This window comes from Trichoplusia ni, chromosome 12 (assembly GCF_003590095.1).
Source record: "Trichoplusia ni isolate ovarian cell line Hi5 chromosome 12, tn1, whole genome shotgun sequence".
Taxonomy (NCBI): Eukaryota; Metazoa; Arthropoda; class Insecta; order Lepidoptera; family Noctuidae; genus Trichoplusia; species Trichoplusia ni.
The window spans coordinates 2,921,438-2,942,132 of record NC_039489.1 but is presented as its reverse complement, the minus strand read 5'-3'; the positions used below and the strand labels follow the sequence as shown (position 1 = coordinate 2,942,132).

The window sequence follows — 20,695 nt, the reverse complement described above, 5'->3', positions numbered from 1 at the left end:
CTGCCTGTGTTAAATGAAAATCGATTACAATAGTTTACACTTTAAGAGTAAAAATTGTGTTGTAAATGTCATTTGTTCTCAATATACATCAAAAATCCAATCACCATTACTACTAGAATAAATAAAATGCTTCTTTAATAGACGATCGATAAACGTCACGACTTCTACAAGTGAAATGTAAATATCGTTTGCCCTACAAGGGGTCTATATTTTAACACTTTCATTGCCACTAACTCCATGTTCAGAGGTTGTTCACCTAATAGGGACCAGGGATATTGGCACTAAAAGTGTTAACAATAAATAATGTTGTTCCTGAAATAACCATTACCTTTTATAGAATTACATTTCGCTGACCCTGGTCAACTGTCTACATTCTAAAATCTATTTTTAGAACATAATTTAAAGTCTCGAAGATTTCTATTACAATTTGTTTAAACGACGTTACAGTTTTAATGTGTATGGCGACATAAAACGAGCGAGCAAGCGACGCGTGCGCAATTACCTAATTGATTTATTAGAACCACAGACGATGTCTAAAATATTTTTTAAACATCGAACGTTACTCGGTAACAGATAACATAATGTTCATACTCGTTCGCTTATATCTCAAGGAGGTTCAACTACTTCGACCTACATGTTGAGTACTCATTTATTTTATATTTGAGATAGGAGTTTTATTTTGATATGGCTTCCGTATTTGATTCTATGGAAGGAGTGCCGCGGTTTTAACAAACATGGCCCAATTTGCGAATACTTATAGATAAGGTGTCTTGATATCACAATTTTGGTAAAAAACAGAAGTGTAATTACATTTAACTGATGTTTTTTTATAATAAGAAGCATGTGTCATCCACACTAATGGAAGTGGCGTCAATAACAAAAAAGCAAATGCAAAAATCGTTTTAACACATATACAGATTCATTCGTATTCCTGGAATAGCTTTATTTATTTGTTTCGTAACAAAAACAAACCCAAACGGAAGAGATATAATTGCAATCAAGTCCGAGATAGTTTTTTTTTCAATTTCCTTTTACTAAAGAACTGTAGCCATATAACGCATAAATACCAAGTAAAGATTCTAGAACATGAATCGTGTGCTAATCCAAACCGGATGGGCGAAGAAATCGTAGAAACTTAAAGACAAATACCACAGGTGTATTAATAACAAATCTAGACGCATCTACGGTCTATCTTTATCTATAACTAGTAGAAAGACTTCCATGTTCAGCCGCAACCTTCGAAATTAATCGTGAAGGACAAAAGAGGTTTGTTTTGTTTTTCTACAATATTTCGGTCACTATTTTATCTTACTGTTTTGTACAGAATTACGCATTCGGAAATCGGCTCAGCTTTCATTATATTTCTAGAGAGATGAGACCTTCCTAGTTTGCTTAAATTGTATCTAAAACTGTGCCAACCGTTTCGGGAAACAGCGGCGTAATGTTCATAAGTAAATTATGTCATAAGCGGTGCATTGTAATAATTATCAGCGGTACAATTGCAACATTCATCAAACCTGAATGTACTACAGTACTCTCGTATCTAATCACCGGCATTATTTACAAGCCGGCAAACAATAGAATTACAATATACTATTTTAAACAGCCTGTATTATACTCGTATTTAAAACAGACGGGCTTTAGTGTGTAAAAGTAATTTGACTCTCTCCACATAACATGTAACAATACATGTTATGTGGAGGTGGTGTGGAGGGTCAAGTGCTTTTATTTATGAGATATTACATAATTCGATTTTCATTTGTTCATTATACAATACTAAGACGCAGTCATGATATGAGCGCATAAACACTCCTTAATGTTAGTAATTTACTCAATATTGTCATTGACGGACTGAATCAATTTGGTAAGAGGTAGGTATTTAAGCATTGTTGCAGTTTTTAGTTAGCCATACACCTTATTGTACCCAAGTAATTCATCTTTACCGAATTATTCATAGACATTTCTTAGTAATCAAAGTGTATACAGTTTTTACTTAGTCATGGTCTGCAACTTTCGGTGTTTTAATATATTAATTCTACACAAATTATAAAGTTAAGTATCACCAGGTACCCAAAAATAAAGATTATTATTAGATAAGTACCGATATCGACCTAGATTGATACGTTGAGTGTAAAGTTATTTATATAGTTTGAGTATAACGTCTTAACTGATAAGGCAAAATCTTATCTAAATAAGTTACGTATTCCTACCGTTAAGGAAAGTTATGATAGGCCGTTTGATAACAATATAAAATTAATAATACTTACAACACGCTCGTACAACTAAATATACGTTAGTGGTAGCAACGTACAGCAAAAATCGTTCTAAGGGCTATTAAGATAAGGTGCAGTATACGTAAAAAAAAATACCGAAAACATGAGGTCAATTGTACCTAATAGGGTAGGGCAATAAAATTTTTGATTATAATTATAGTTTTGCATGTCACCTTACAGGTGACGTACCTAAGCAAGTTTCGAATTACGAATTTGAAGTTCTTTTTTTTTTTAATTTAGACGTATAACCCCCAGATGCTAGATATATGCTAAGTATAGTGTAAAATATTTTTTCTTTCAGTAGGTTAAAGATTAAGTTTCTGGCCTTCACAAATGCTATTGCCAAATTATCTTTATTACTTTTTTTAACTTCTTGAGAGATTAGCTCGTATCAATTGTTTTAAATGTACTCATGTTAGATAAACAGGTCCTTATAGGAGTGTAGTACGTGCTGGGCAGCATGTTGGCTATCGCGTAAACATACATACATACGAATATAAGTGTTGTGTGGCTCACAAGGAACAATGGGCTCTCAGAGGGTGTAGCCGTGAATCGAGGCGAACAAGAAAGCTACTGTTTCTCGGAATAGGTACGCACAACCGTTGAACCCGCTAGTGATGTGGTTTAAGAGGTTGAATTGAAGTTGAGTTGGTTGAATCTGTGGGTTCAGCAACAAATTATAAAAAATCTTTAGTTTTTTTTTTAAAGCTTTGTAATAATTGTGATATATCGAACAAATCAGTGTTGTTGCTGTTTTAAGTTACGTCATTTTGTACGTGTATTTTTTTAATATAAATAATAAAAAAGCAACTATTAACTTAAGGGGGGAAAGTCCACAATGCAATCCACGTTATAAATTATACCTTACGCAACAAAGTTTCTTAATTAAATATTTATTATTTACAACCACGTTTATTATCCTACAGCTATCTTACGGCCAGTATGAAACACGTTTTCATGTTGTACTCACACAGGATACTGTCATCATAATCAGAAATCCCACTTTACTTGGCTATGACATTTTAATGAAGTACTCGAGTAAAAATAAAGGCACGTTACACCACTACCCGTATCAGTGCTTGGGTGGAAATCACGCGCAACACGCACAAGCAATAAAAAATATAATTATGTAAGGCACAGGGCCTTAAGTATAAGTCCTTTAACATGTTTGTTGGCGGAAATGAGTTATAATACCGCCTCTATTTTAATACTGGCCGTTTCAGCGATTTATTGACTAGGTAAGTCTAAAAAGAGAGAAAAAAAGGAGAAAAGTAAACTCGAATTTATAATGGCATAGAGCAAAAATCTGTGCCTTTTCCACTACAAGAAATAAATAAATGGAGGTACGTACGTTCTGGTGTTATATTGAGCTACACAGGCCTATTGTAAAAGCTGCCTTTATTTAAAGAAACTGGTTGTGGAGTGTGCTCATTATCGAATGCTGTTTCAGCTTGTTCCTTAATCCGATATGGCCAATTTCTGGTTTTACGCAGTACTACTGCCATCTGACCCCAGTAACCCACAGTGTTTTCACAGTTACAGGTTGATTGTACTGACCATGGTGTAGACCGTTAGGAAAGCGATAATAGACTGGACTGAAGAACTGAACGTAACTTCAAGGAAACCTATTTGTTTAAAACTAGCAGTAAGGAATGTGCATGGAAAGACGTTGCGGTCGTTTTGGGAGAACGGTGTTCTTTTGTTTATTATTATTCCAAAGCCAATAGCTTTGTTCTATTAATGTACAGCGATACGAATAGATCAACGAGAATCTTTGATCTCACGACCTGTCTAATCAGCCGTCAAAGCTCGAACTCATGAACCAAACAACTGATCTTATGTTTTTATTTTTGTTTAGTTAAAAAATACTACTTCGTCTTGATATTGAACACGTGTTGAGGGACAAATTAAGTGCTGTACGAAATCGCACACTTTATTTTTTGCGCGATGGACGAATAAATGGGATGCGGATACGTATAAAGGACATGCAAAAATCAACCTTATCCCATTGAAATACCGTTAACATCAATGTCAAAGAGTTACGACTGATCTCGAAGGCACCAGACATCTCGGAGTGTGCACACGTGTGCTTTGAGGGTATTCAGAGAATAACACAAAAGAGACCGCGGCAAGGACTGGTAATTACCTAACGGTGACAAGGCAAACAAAGGAGGGTAAGCTTTAACTAATGCGAACACTTGTCTTCGCATTTTACACGCATTGCTATGCATTAGGTCGGTGTAGTTAATATTGCTACAACGAAAAACGTTTAAAACATGTGATCAATACTTGGTTGACTGGTAGAGAATGCCTCTGGCATTAAGTCTGCCATTGGACGATTACTACAAGAAGTATTCAAGAAATAAATAAAAATCTCAGTTTTAAATAAAGGACCATACTGTTTCTGTTCTTTTCAAGTGTAATGATAGTAAAGAAGTGTAAGATTACTACAATAGTAACTAAGGTCTGTCATGTCCGCATACAATTCCAAGTATTCCAAAAAAAAAGCTTATTTCACTGCGTGCCTTACTATAAAGTAATTTTCATTAGGTAACAGTTTAGTTGATTGTGCATATAAGATTAGTGTCAGGAACTGCCCACGAAACTACCCACGATACTAGAAATGTTATCAATCTTTTTTGTTTGATCATTAATAATTATCACTTTGAGACACCATTACATGTATTGCATTTTAGTCAATTTTAATTTAAAATAACTTGTTGGTATTGGCCTTTAGTCAATTTTAGAAAATACGAATAATACAATATCTTTCTTTCTAATGACATTCCAAAAAATTTAAGTAGTTTTTTTTGGCATTTTTGCAGCAAACCTTTCCCAGGATTTGACTGCTAATGTACTTATTGTAAAATGTACAAACAATCAGTAGACTAGTAGTTACTTAAACGAAAGATTTGCGCATTAGAACAGAAAAATAGTAAAGAGTGATAAGGTTTGTTCAGGACAGAGGCATAAAAATAATAATGTTATGTGTGGTATTAGAAACTACACGTATTAGTATATTTCGTGAACACACAACTAGGGTAATTGACCGGCCACCATCCGACATTATCCCTGAATTCTAATCTTTGTTATCAGTGCGTCTCACTGGCCTTTGACTTTCAAACTAACTACGTAGAGACTAATAGACATTTAGAAGTTGGTAGGAGCTTTTGTAATGCAGTGTCTAGTTAAACTTTCAATTGCTTATTTACATTTTAAATCATTGATGTATTGACATATTGTGCTGCATTTTCTTGCAATAGAAACGAAAAAAATACAGATTCGACATCTCTGAAAGTTAAATTATAACTTACTTTAAAATCCTTAGAAAAGCTTATAACAATTTCCACGATTTCTTACCAAGGCTACAGAAAAAGTTTAAACGTCAAAACTTAATACTAAAACATTCTTTCGATCATGACTCTGTAACTAAACTCGAGCGTCTTTGACGAAGGCGTTACTATCTCTGTATGTATATTTAAACTAACAGTTGTACGTGTCATCCTCCTACACGCAATCAAACAATGGCTTGGTAAGATGTTAATTGATTACAATCAAAGCATGGTATCAATAAGTGTAGCCTACATTGTATTGCCACACCACGGTAATGATTCAGACGCGTATTCATTGCATTCACTATTTGCATGATTTGAACCACAGACCACATATGAGATAGACCGCTAACTGTTACGCTCTCGTTATGAATTGGACTTCGTGTAGTATTTTTTTATGTAATCTCTATTTAGATAACCCACGAAATAGAGATTAGGATGTTTTTTAAACGTGCATGGTTGTAAATTACAAATCTTGTCCTGAATTTTTCTTTTTTTTTTGCCTTGAACGCGAACCTTGCATAGGTTCGCGTTCAAGGCTTGGGACAGGCAGGGCAGGGCAGGGACTTGTGATGGGTGCTATTTATATTTAGAATAGCTCTGTTTTAAAAATCATGAAGATATGTATGTTATTGTAGATATCACCTAGTTTTATTACAATAATTAAACTTCTTTAGAAGTGTACTATCTATACGTTATTTAGTCTCTCTATATTAATGTTTGTTTCGTTTTCGTGCACACTCTGGCTGCGTGCGAGCTCGGGACCTGAGATTGATTGTTTTATAGAGCGTCGGTCTCGTATCATAACGGGAAACCTTCGTCATGTCCCATCGTATGTCACTTGAGTCGCACGCCTATCTATCACATTCATATTGCTAGTAAATTACACTTCGCACCAGTTTAAAACAGCGGCTGCAATGAGTACCTATATAGTTTCTTTCTTTTTTATTTATACGATTAGCGAAGTTTGTCAGTTCTGGACATTTATTTTATTGAATGTAGGTATTTAAGTACGCGAAACCATCACGTGCATTTTAAATTCCAATGAGAAATATCTTACACCTGTACTAACTTAAAAAGCTGATAATTCAAATTTGACTGTACGGATAACGCAGTGGTTGAGGTTTTCACACCAAACCACTGTGCGCATCGTGTCGCGGGTTCGATCCCCGCGTAGGACAAGCATTTGTGTGATCCACGGTTCTTGTTTTGAGTTTGGGTGCCTCTGTGCACGTGATTTGTACGTTTTTGAAACCCCCTTCGACACAACTGAGTCGAATTTATAAGGCATGTAGCTATGCCATAGTCACTTAATTATTGTATGAAGAAAACTGCATTGCCACAACTAGTTTGATAATAAATCGTTAGGTTTTATTTCACGAATGATAGCTTGCATTATTTGCTAGGTAGCAAGTTTAGCAACCTATTTCTTTTTCGTGGAATACACTGTAAAACTAGTTCTAGTTATTCGTGTAAGCAAAATATTGTGGATACAAAAGTACCTATGTTGGAGCTGGGCGTAAAAAATGTATAATCTAGATAAAGGTATTACAATAATAAAACCTACATCGGTTAAATGTGATAGCACCATGGAGAGTTCTATTAACGTTTTACTAAAAAAAAAAGTCAAGGTAACTATTTGTTAACTAATCAAAAGAACTACCAAGAATCTTGTTAATTTTAATTTACCCGGTAAAAAGCGACGTTAAACGTGATAGTCCACTGAAATATTGCCTCAGGTAATCTTTCAAGCATAATTATGACTAAAACGGTATTTTTCTTTACCAATTGAGCTTGAAAGGAGGCAGGTTATATGATTTATAATTCGGGCCACACTACTCATCATTACTTTTTAATTAAAAAAACGCCCAGCAATAGAAATTTCGTACGCATTGCAAAGAGGTGGGTACATAACTATTAAAGCAATTTGCTTAGCTATAGAAGGATCTTATTAATTTGCAAAAAATATTCACCGCATTTCGTTGACCTTATAGTTTCATAAAAGTTAGGTCAGTTTCATATAGATAACCATACCATTAATGACAGTATTAACAGGAATGACGTCTAGGTAAGCACCTAACAAAGATTAAGTTGGTATTGTCATTCATTCCGAATTATAAACGGAGCTGTAAGTAGGTAAAACTAGGATTGTTATTACACATCATTAAACCCGCATAACCGTGTCCTCTTGTTAGCAAATTATTAATTTCAGATCAACTGACGAATATAAATGAGTTAATTAAATAATTGCACGGATAAAGTAATTTATAGGTATTTGTAATGTAAATAAGTGGGTAGGACTAGGCCGGTTAGCATTACTTATGCACGGTGTAAGTAGTATAATATTTCAAATGTCGTTTTAAATATCACAAACACTATTACAGGTAAATGATTGGCAATCGCAGATGTAATGGCATACCATTTTGCGTAGGAAACAAACACCATTAGGTAAAGCGATTCAACGTAGGCATAATACCGCCAATTTCGAAACCGCCGTCTTTGCATCAGAGCAAGCGCCTACCTACTTAAAAAAAAACTTGTCCAACTTTCTTTGCAATGTTAAAAGCATAAATAAAAAAGCGCATCACGGCATCACCAAAAATGACTCGGCGGCCGAAAAAATAAAGTTGTAAGTTACGAAACAAGACGTAAAACTTTTTACTTACCATAAATGTTATGTAGGTGAAGTCGCAACAATATTCACGTTCCAATATGAACGAACGAAACCCATTCTCGGGCAGGATTTCCAGTTTAGAACATCTTTTAATTCATCACTTTTTGTTCCGAACGCACAGTGTAACTTGTCCCGATCACTGTTTATTATTATTTGTTGACACAAAACGAGGTTATTGCCGTTTCTTCTAACATCTGGACCTCACTCGGCAGAGATTTCACTGAACGTAATATCTAACAAGTTTGCTTTTACTTATAACAGACGTATAAAAGACAAATGAAGATCACAATTGATAACAAAAGTTAAACACTTGCAGGTAAACGCTGGGTAAAGAAGCAAGTTTAGTGGTCGACGGAATACGAAAAAAAAACAAAAGTTTACAACATCACACACAACTTCCACGTTCAGCGCGTCGTCACAGTGTGAGTGAATGGAATATAAACAATATACAACGCACGCATGCGCGCGCTCTGTCTAAAGTCGGTGCTACCAGCGTCAAATTATAATCTACCGTACGTAATTTACCATAATGTGATATTTAAAATTTTTGTTTATTTTTATGTAAACATAAAAGTCGCAAATAAAATCATCTTATGCTAAACCATTTTTATTTTTTTCCAACATATATTTTGCTCTAAATAAGAGGGTGTCTAGGAACTTTTTTGTAGTTAAGGCCTTCTCAATGTAGGGTTCTCTTTATTTTATTTTACGAAATTTTAATTTGTGTACTTTGTAAATGTTAATTAAATGCTAAAATCGTAACTAAATGTAAATGCGTAAGACCCAAATAATTAAAAACACCTTTTACCAATACTTTATAAAACAAAACGAAAAGATAACGTAATTGTTATGAAACATCCATATTTAAAAACATAGTTTTATCTACATTTTAAAATGTCCAAATTCCATAAATACATTAAATACCCATAATATAGGCAGTAAGGATAATTTCTGGCAACATTGACCAAGTGTACGGAGCCACAACTCACACATAAAACGGATCGCTCTGATTGGCCAAGAAGTTGTCGAACGTTGCCTCCGCCCGCGCACCAACGTCCTTGCGGGCACGGGCCACCGACCGCGCTGCCTGCTCCGAGCTATGGTTACTTGAAACTTTAACAGGTAGACACAACCTTTGACTATAGTTATACAAGTTTTATACTTTATTCCTCCGACTAAACTTATGTTATTAGCGAACAACGTTGTTAAGGTTGACTAATGTCAGAAAAATAAGTTACCGTCGTAAATGATTACAACATGAATATTTATTGCTACAATATAATTTATCACAAAAGTTCTGCGAAATAAGCTTTGATCTTAGAGCCAACAGTTACGTATTTACAGTACAAGTTTGTATAGGTAAATATTTCATACGGTTTTACTGTGGGCAAGGTGATTCTGTGTAAAATCAAGTTCAACAGTATATTGTAGTTTGCAGTAAACCACAGAATTCCATCAACATTTGCCTAACAAAGCAAAGTCATACTCCGGTTAGAATGGCTTCAATGGCTCCTATTACATAAACTATGACAATACCTGACAGATTCCTATTTCGAAAATATTCATACAAAAATGACAACGGCGACATTTCGAAATTACCTTAAAGCTGTCTTGACGTTTGTGGGTGGCCAGTAATACAAGATCATTTAATAATATACTTAGGGACCATGTAACCAAGTTTAAATATCTGCTAATATGTAAATCGGCATTACATTGGGCTCAAGTATACGGACCTTATTTATATGTTAATTTAATATTTTTTTTATAATATGCGTAGGTTGTAGTAACCTTATTTGTCGAGTATTTGTGACAATCTATGTGTATAAATGTGGCCGGTAAAATCGTTAAGTTGAAAATATAGTGTCATCGTCTCAAAGGGTGCCAACTTTCGAAAAAAAACATAAGTCTTTTATTTGGCGCATGTACCTACAGCAAGATAATTATTTTACATGGTTTGGAGAGTTAAATATACTCCTTAGTTCTAGCGGCTAGCCTATATCAGATACCCTAACTACGAATATTAAACCCCTTTCTTACTGTTTACTTTCAGATTAGATAAAAAACGCTGACAGCGGAATGATAAAACATTGTATTGCGTAGGAGCCTGCACTCGTTAGCAAGTTGCATAGTACGCAGACGATAACAATATTATTTATGTGCCACCATGTGTGTTTGTGTTGCAAATAGGAATAGGTACAACTGTCAGACTGCCTGGAGCGCGTTATTTTGTCCAGACACATAATGTTACTAGTCAGTTCTATTTGTACCTAGACCTCTAATGAAAAAAGTCTGGACCTCTTTGAACTGATCATTCTTCAAAATGGAAAACGTCACTTTCATGTATGACGATATTTAATGTCTCCGTTAAAGATAGTAAATAAATTGTGCTAGAAAAAAAATGGCACCTAGATTGCAAATGGCCGACGTTAACTGTCAAATATACCAAAGTAGGTAGAATAAAAACAAAAATAGAATGGCATCGTGTTCCAATCCTGTGTTTTATAATACAGTCCCGGGATTTTAAACATTACTAGTTACAATATTATATTGCGTATATTTACTTTCTTACAGGCCAGTCCCAGCGTCCAGTTGTACGGTTCCACCCGCGTAAATAGTTTTTATTGAGATAAAATCTACTTTATAGGTCATAGATTTCCAAGATAAGTCGTACATGTGCTAATTTAGAGCTCATTATGTTGTCTCTGAAGTTAAAGAGATACAGTCGGCTTACAAAATAAATTATTTTATTTTAAACTGGTTTTAGTAAAGTTTTTGCTACTTTGACTAATGGTGGAGTATTGCAACGTCAATCAAGATGTAGTCAGCGTCTCATGCTGAATGCGATTTTGTTTTATGTTAAACGTTCCGACAAGCAAACATTTTAAAAAATCAATATCCTCTCAAATAGAGCTTTTAGTGTAACACTGAAGAGATGATAATAAACCTAGGAAATTAAAATAGATGTACCTACAGTACCTAACCCTTATTTTCGGCTTAGTTACCGCGTTTCCAAATTTTACTCCGTCGTAATTCAAAATTTTTGCGAGATTTTCCGACTTTAATGAAATAAAATAAACTTAGCCGTCGAACAAGGATTAGATAAAATAACATAACTTTGATCTCTTACATAATTTCAATAATCATTCAATATCCTAAAACAACCTAGAGTAGTAGTTTTCTGTAGAGGATTTTTCTGTAACCGCAAGACGACTCATGATACTAGGGTTATGCGAAACGTATGTAATGATACTAACTCTCATAAAACGTGTTAAAACATAAATTTAATTCCCATTCGTTATAAAACGTAATTTGTATTAATCTCTTGGTTATTACTCAGGAAAAAGCTGTCCGTTCTTTCATTATCTTTTATTAGGTACTTATGCGTAACCGCATAATATGACTGTCTGTATCTCTCCTATTAAACTGTGAGCCAAAGCCTGGAAAACAGATTCTTGCCGTTGTGGAAAAGAGATGCCGTTTTGCGCCCTGTATAGCGCTGTCACACTTCCACAATTCCAATAGTTTTAATTTCAATGTTAGCGGCACTCTCCTGAACAGATGTCATTTCACAACTAACGTTGCAATTTAACTCTTTACCTTAAGAAAACTGTGGAGAATACGACTTAAAGCTTCTCAATGATAAAAAGAACATTACAGAAAACATAAGATAGGCAAAGACACAAACAGGGACTACTAGTAAAACAAACCTCAAATACAATTCTCTCCGTCTAATTATTGTGTTGCAATACATAAATGTATTAACAAAGATGGCAAAGAGCAAGCTATGACAGAAAAACTAAATCTTATCCAGCATCAAACCCCATGGAACTTTTCTAAACCAGTCAAAAAGATTAAAACACCGATCTCACTCATCGTTCTTATCAGTACTTAAATCTCAGCTGCAATACTTAAATATACCTATATCAGCTGTCGCCCTCAAGACAGCCTGGCTCCAAAAACTGCATCAACAAGGCCGTACATTATCAATCACCCAATCATCACGTTATCACGTCAACGGGAAACCAGAGATATCAGAAATTCTAAAATACAAAACCAAGGTCCCGAAGATAAGATATGGAACTTGATATCAATATGTTTCGTTATGTATAGTAGACCGCACGTTGGTATCTTAGCAGTTTTAAGTAGGCAGTATGGCATAGTAGTAATAAATTAAATATAAAACATGTAAAATTTATCATTAAAAAAAAACAATAATGACGCATCATCATACTGCCAAAATGAAGCGAAAATTTCGAGCGCCGAAATTCAAATCGCGTTCTAATATTTTTGTTATGTTTTTTTTTATATTCAGGAGGTGCCAGCTTTTGTTTACTGAAAGTTATATTGGTATTGTAAGTTATGGTTATTTGACAGTTGCTAGCATTGATTTTCGTAATTCATACTACCACCATTATAATTATGATGGATGTGGTCGACTGTACTTAACCTTGCCTGTGATTTAGTGACGGACGCAGCGACACATTTACATGTCAAGTTTGTTTGTCTGTGGATAAAATGAGGTTTACTGTGTCTTAGTTAACGAGCTAAACTGGTTATCTATGATGTAACGTGTAATAAAACAATATTTAAGGACAAGGCGTAATAAAATACTGCACCGTAAATATTTTTTGTAATAAACTGGATAGGTACGTTTATTTTTAACAAGTATTACTTTCTTTTTTAAGTATTACTTATTGTTAAATCGGTATAAACGATAATAAAAACCTAAGCGATGCCAATATAACCTTGCATCTAAATCAATCAAAAACTATAACACCTAATGCTTGTAATAAATAATTTATAATTGATTCCGTCTATATTAGCATGTGACCGGAAAGCATCGCGGTGTTGAAATACCCCAGTGACAGTACGGAGTACGAAGTGTAACGGAATTTGATGCGCGTGGGCAGCTCGGGCTAACATGAGGCGGATAAAGGCTGATTTACATTGGGCCAGTACCGTCAGAAGTGTCAGTTAGAACGTGAGACCCAGCACAAAAAATATCGATTACTTTCTTCTGCCTAAAAGTGTAGTCCTGTGTTTTTTTTTGGTCTCTAGTTTTTTTTTCAAAACCCCGAAATTAATTTTGTTACGTGGGCGCTTTCATCCTTTTTATTAATCGTTATAGTTTTTCCTTTTTAATGCTCTTTACCTGTTTGTAATGGCGTTCCAAGCATCTGTCAAAATTTCTATACTTCATAAAATACAGCTTGATACCTGCGACATCTGTCACATTGACATTATTAGGTATGTCAGGATATAAAAAAAATGGATGGTAATTATCGATGATTTTGTAATTAGGTTTAATTTAATTACAATCGTTACTACATTTAAGGAACATTTTAATATAAACGAGCCTTTGCGCCGAACGCGGCGTGTCTTCTTAAAGATGGGACGTCGCCGGATGCAATCTTACACGAGTAGGTGAGAAATTGGATTTTATTTACACACTATTATTTTAGTTCAAATATTCACAAACGTAATCAAAGATTTGATATTAAAATATACGCACAATAAATTAAGAATTATGTTAAATTTAAATCAAGTTTTATTTAAAATATCGATAGTTTAGAGTTTTTGTTCACGATGATTCATCTCCCATCACTAATCAGGTCGGCATGCCCATAAAGTATGACATTGACACGTACTATCTGTACTATAAAAAAAATCAGGTCTTCATAGGCGTGATTTTACTGACAGCTGTCACAGGTATCAAGCTATATTTTATGAAGTATAGTCTATGCGAATTATTGCGACCTTAATCCCATTTTTATTCCAAATTGAAGAATTTGAGACAATTCTGGCATCACAACCAATAGTTATTAGTTATTGATGAGCAGGCACTTCTATTAAATTTGTACTTTTTTGCCTCCATGTAACTTACCCTAATGTAATGGAGAAAACTGCAGTTTGAATTCCCTGTCAATAAGTCATGTTTAACACGTTAAGAACAATTGAGTATTTTCTGTGTAAACATATGTTTGTCCGTCAATATAAGACTGGCACTTTCTATCTCCTAACTAACCTATAATTTATCTTTTATTATCCATTTATCTCTATTCACCGAGGTATCATAAAATTAACTTATTATAATTAATATCTTACAGAATGGCTAAGGGGACTTGTTTGTTTTTAGTTGGACTTGAAATACAACTATTCCATATAATAAAATCCTTTGTTTCTTAATTAGCAGCGTTTTATTATGACTTCAATTTATCTATAAATAACAAGTAGAAAGTTCTTACCTCTTTCCATGAATATCCTTCTGGACAGTATCACGATCATGTACTGTCTATTATACAAATTTTAACCGCGTGCTACGTCATCGGCGTTTTGAAGTCCGTTGGAAGCTCTACCTTAAAACACCTTTCCAACATTGTAGAGATGGATCCTAATAGAACCCTTTATACTTTTATTTTATAGATCAAACTTTTAAAACTTCTTTACTACACGAAAAAAATACTCTACAAACACCTTTACTCGAATAAAGATATATTCTTCTTATTAACATGTAGTTTTTACAACCACTTAACGCCGGTAGGTACTTGACACTTCAAATTAATGAGGCGTTGAAGAAAGACACTTTAGATTGCGGATACCAATTAGTCACAAATCTTTCGAACTCTCGCTTGATTTAAAATGAAGCAAAAAGGTTTTATCGATAGATGTTTTAACGTATGCGCGTGGTTATAGTTTCATCACTTTGCTCAAATATGAAAGAAAATACATTCCTTTAGGCGTTATAATCGCAACTGTCCCCTTTTTTAGACACTTAGAAAACTAATAGTACACTTGCAGCCAAAAAATCACCCTTTAACAGATTTATGACCACAATAACTTTTGTTAACCGCCATCTTTTCAAAATTTCATTTTGAAAATTTCAACTGCCTGGTTCACCGGTTCATGAGATGTTCACGGACAGACAGACAGAGGAACTTCAGAAATAGAGTTCCGTTTCGGCAGCTAACCATTAAAGCAACCTGAAAAAAATTCTATTACAGCAAGGCACAAAGTACGGGCAAGTAAACATTTAAAAACATTAATTCATTCGCTTTTCAATAAAAATTAAGAGAATGTAAAAGAAAGTCGATAATAATTGAACAATGTCTAACACCTAAATATAATTCTGGAATTTATGTTCCAACAAACTTTCCTTCTCGGAAAATCTTACACAAAGGTATTTTATTAGTCAGTAACAATTTTATTGCGTACATTTATAGTGATTAGTTTTCATTAATATTCAAACGTTAAAACAGTGACCAATGCGGAATGAAACAGCTGAGTGACCTTAGGTGCAAAAGGATTGAAATAAAGAAAAACTAATGTTTTCTATGCCGTAGGGAAATACTAAGAATTGTTTTTAAATCGTGGTAGACCTTGCGGTTTTATGCATAGATGCACGAGGTGCAGGTTAGATGCCAACGGGGGCAAAGCGACTTCTTCAAAATAATATGTTCCATAAAAAGCATAAAAATGTATGAATATGATATTGTTATGGTATATGATTCTTATGTGACAATTTCTATGATCACGATATTTTCTGTTACTCTTAACGATACTCAAAATGTCTAGAGGGACTGAGCTTTATATTAAGCTCATGTTAGATACAAGCAAGGCAAGCTTATTTTTTTAGATATAAGCAACTCTGCTATATATAGTAGTTAGACTGATAGTTTCGATAGATACTTATAACGATTGTAACCATGTACGAAAAAAAGCCGGTGAAGTGCGAAGCGGACTCGCGACTCTGAGGGCTCCGCACTAATTGGCTAAGGCTAAGAAAATAAATCGATTGGTTAACAAATCATTAGAAAGCACCCAACAATTTCATGAATTTAGCAATCGGTGCATATCCTCGATTTTATGTTTAGTATTTTATTAATAGCGGCAGGCGATAGTCAGTCGGAATTTAACAGTTCATGAGACACCGCCTGAACCGACAGGCAGCGGGTGTCTTAGTAATAGGGTTCATTTAACCCTCTAGATACTGGACCCTAAAGTCTAAACTACCGATTAGTCACAGGAAATCATATGGAAATCCGGTAATCCAACATGATTTATTTTTAAAACAAGGAACTACATGACTTGACTTTTAATACAGTGTATGTACACACGTGTAATAATAAGATGACACTAATGTTTTAGTTTTAAGTAATGGCCGCCAGTATGTACCTAACTGATGGCAGAACAAGTTTGACTAGTTAGTTAAATAAACTTTTATAACTTAAACTTTTTGGTTTATGACTTTCGCATTATATCTGAGCGTTATGGCTGTTTTAATGCCTTCCGTTTGAAGTCAAAACTAAATATAATATTTTAATCTTATATAGACAGTCACAAAAAAGGTTGTAAAGTTAGCAAGCAGCTGATTAAAATTTATTTTCTATATAGTTTTAATTGTGACTTTTCTAATACAAATATAACCTGTTTAAGAATCCCACTGCTGAGGAAAAGCCTCCCGTTTATCTCCAGACCTCTCTATTTTCACTATTTCTGTCCAAGTGCGCCCCGCTTATTAAACTAGATCATCAGAGCACCTTCGCCGAGAACGACCTCAAAAACAAAAGAATGCATGTAGTTTTAAAATTAAAACATCGTTGACATCTTTCCCGTTTGCAATACCACTTTAAATAACATTAAACCTAAATAATAAAGTATGAAACGAAATAATACTGGGTTGCAAAAGGCTTACACATTAAGAAGCGAATGCATTGGCCGTGCTATAACCGTAGCCCCATGCGCCATATTAGTAACAAAGGCAAGTTTTATAATCTTATTTCTCAAGGACCCGCTGCCGTGTGGGTCCGACATAATAAAAACTGTCGACCTACGTAAACTTAACCCTACCAATATCTATGTAGTAATTACTTTCAGTGGTCGAACAGAGATGAGAGTATTCATAGCATAGAGCGCTCTCTCGCTCCTTCGCACATTGTGACTGGACGTCAAACCTTGTTGACATAATATTTCAATGCATTTTACGACATAAACAGTTACAAAGGCCCAATTGTTTTCGTACAAACACTTTATGTTTTTTAATTTTGACACCATTTACGTCATTATCAAAAGTAAGTTATTTATTTTAAAGTAATGAACTTTAAGCGTAATGTTTCAGCAAATTACTCTTACTTGTAAATTCCAAGTAGCCGACTACATTATGTTTTAAAAGGTTTTTAACTTAGCAATGTATCGGTACTCATTTTATATAAATTTTGAAAAAGAAATTTGGCAAATATTTTTAAATATATACTGGTCGTTATTATTATTATTACTTTTAAAATCGCTTTATAAAAGGTCGTGCAATTTAAGGCCTTAAAATAAAGGAACAAAAAAACTACAATGGGTGACCTTGGCATGAGAACCAATCTTAATAGGAAACCTTCTGGGAATTTAACTTTATAATAGGAATAAAGAACCATACAGTTCCACCCACTGAGTTGTAAATGTCAATTTTAGAGGAAGTTGCAAAACATAATTCTATTAGTTTTCTTCTTGTCTACGAAGTGATTTTATTGGTATTCCCACGATAGCTATAAAATTAGGATTAGTGGTTTTATAATGCGTCTTTTGTGCGTTTCGTTTAAAATCGCAGGTAAGATGACCCATAAATGGAAATGTTAACTATTGAATTGTAAAAAAAGAGTCAAGTGCGAGTCGGAATCAAGACACTAAGAGTTAGATTAGATTAGAATATTCTTTATTGACACCTTGTAATTACAGCAGTGATTCTTAATACATACAAGAGTTCAGTCCTATAGAAAAATGATTTTGCAAAAAACAATCTCTGACTGAGTTAACCGTTGCCTAACCATGTTCTTGATTTGTTGTTACAGTAGCAACATTAATTGATTAAAAAAACTAAGGGAACATAAGATCAGGGTAAAAACCTATATTTTTAATATTTTATAACATAAGTACTACAGTCTTAAAGAGAAATTACTCTACGCCATGCACTGCTGTCTTGATCACAGCTGCAACTCTCTTACCTAAAGAAGTAATGTTAGGCCCACGCAGTCGCCAGGCATAAAACCTCAAAGTAATATAACTTTTTAATTGTTGTACTTACATTATCTACATCATAAACTTTATCTTCGCTTCCAGGAATAAAGAACCTACCACAAAACCTTGTAATAAGATTGTAATAGTTGTGGGACAGAGATAGCGCTCTATGAAGTGTAATGCCCCGTCTTGCTCACACATCTACAGCAGTATTAGTTTAAGATGTCGTGGTAGGTCTCTGTTCCGTGCAACATAAACAATGATCTCACGTCTACAACGTATTTATCATCTGCTGTCTGCGCAGACGCAGCTTCACTCTCACCGCTTATCTTGCATAGTGAGACTGCTAATTCATAGCTACTACCAACAATATATTAAAGATACACCTTCACAAGAGTATAGTAAGGTTATTATGTTGAAGATTGTATGTTGTTTGTTCTCTTTGACTAAATTACTATACCGGTTATGAAGAATTTTGTCACTGTAGATAGCTTAAAATTTAGCAATGATTGCAGAAAAAAATATCTTGTCATAGAACTAGGATTAACTCAAATCTGAAAGGACAATTATACCTAACACTACAAATATTTTATGAGATAATTTCCATCTAGGTTAGGTTAGTATTTTTTTCGTCTGAAACTTCACGCACACATGCGAGCAATTGCTAGTTTCATAAATAAAACCTTAAACAGCTTATAATGAAACCATTAAGATTGTAAAATACACGTCTGACATTTTTCAATCTGTTTTATGATTTTGATAACAGTACCTACCGAATAATATATATTTATCTCTTTTCTCTTATGTAATAGTACATGTCTTTCCTTTTTTGTTTCGCGGGATGACCTCTTGGGTGCCAAAAAAGGTACTGGCTAATGTTACGAAGGTTGTGTAAGAGAATTCACGAGAAAACGAATTGTGGCTAAAGTCTGGTGTCAGGAAGAAAAATAAGAAAGCAGTTTCTTAGGTTTACGCGAATATTAGACATTGAAATGAAACTACTTTTACGGATTTTATCGCGGTTTAATTTTAGATTTTAGTTCCCGACGTTTCGAAACCTTTGCAGGTATCATGGTCACGGGCAGACTGAGATGGCGTTCGTCTTGACAGGAGATGTTGCTCGTTCTACCTTCATATTTTAATTAATTATTTGTGGTCCGACCTACGCAGTATGAGCTCACTGTGTCTTGATGTCTTGCAGCGCTGCTCTTGGGTTTGGCCTTGAGTTTATTTATTATTGGATCCCAAGTAGGTGATATCTTCCAGCCATCTTCTCTATTGAAATTAGGGTGTTTTTTAATCTCAATAGCCTCGCGAAACATCCTAGGTAGGAATTTGGATTCTTTAGCGAGGATCTGTGGTTGGTCAAATCTAATATAATGGCTGGAACCTTCAGCATGTTCGGCGACTGCAGACTTCGTTGAGCGGCGGTGTTTCACGTCAGCTATGTGTTCTTTAACGCGGGTCCCTATGCTTCGTTTGGTTTGACCGATGTAAGAGAGGCCGCAGTCACAATCTAGTTTGTATACTCCTGCATCTTGTAGAGGTATGTGACACTTGACGGATGGTAAGGACTGGCTAATCTTCTTGGGCGGCTTGAAGTATGTTTTAATTGAAGCTCGCTTCAGGATGTAACCAATCTTGTCAGTGACTCCTCTGACGTATGGTAGTACAGCAGGCAAACGATCAACAGTGGCTGGCTTCACTCGGTTTCTGTGACGGGGCCGTGGAACTTGGAGCTTGTTGTCTCGCAGTACTTGCTTGACGTGTTGAAGCTCAGCGGCAAGGTGTCTGTCATCACAGAGTCCGTGTGCTCTCTGAAACAAAGATTTTCCCACGGTAGCTAACTGTTTAGGGTGGTGGTGAGATTCACCGTTTAAGTACCTATCTGTATGGGTCTTCTTTCGATACACGGTGTGACTTATGGTCTGATCAGGATTTCTTTTAACTAATATGTCTAAGAAGGCAAGAGATTTATTATCCTCCAACTCCATAGTGAATTGAATTTTGTTATTAATGGAGTTGAGATGTTTTAAAAATGCATTTACTTGACTAGATGGTAAAACTGTGAAAGTATCATCTACGTACCGTTTGTAAAACCTGGGAGTGAAAGTAGCTGTTTTTAAGGCTGTCTCCTCGAAGTCTTCCATAAATATATCGGCGACTACAGGGGATACAGGCGAGCCCATCGCTACACCATCTACTTGTACATAGAATTTATTGTTCCACAGTAGGTAGCCAGATGTGAGGCAGTGCGAGAAGTTCTGCATATTCTAGAGGTAGGTTGTTCTCTGCTAGCTTCTTGGAAACAATTTCAATACAATCCTTAACTGGTAGGCATGTAAACAAGGACTGTACGTCGAAACTAACCATTACTTCATTGTCATGAAGATGTAGATGTTAATCTCATTGACAAA

The 20,695-nt window shown here is 34.8% G+C and overlaps 1 protein-coding gene across 1 annotated transcript in view; it reads right to left on the bottom strand.

Annotated features, from left to right (window-relative positions):
- The window catches only part of LOC113499193 (semaphorin-5A), a 39,459-nt gene extending 30,692 nt beyond the window's left edge, over window positions 1-8,767 (bottom strand). Inside the window, exon 1 of the mRNA XM_026879565.1 lies at window positions 8,272-8,767. The gene's annotated coding sequence lies outside the window, so the exon portion shown is untranslated. The remainder of the gene's footprint in view (window positions 1-8,271) is intronic.
- Window positions 8,768-20,695: the final 11,928 nt, after the last annotated feature.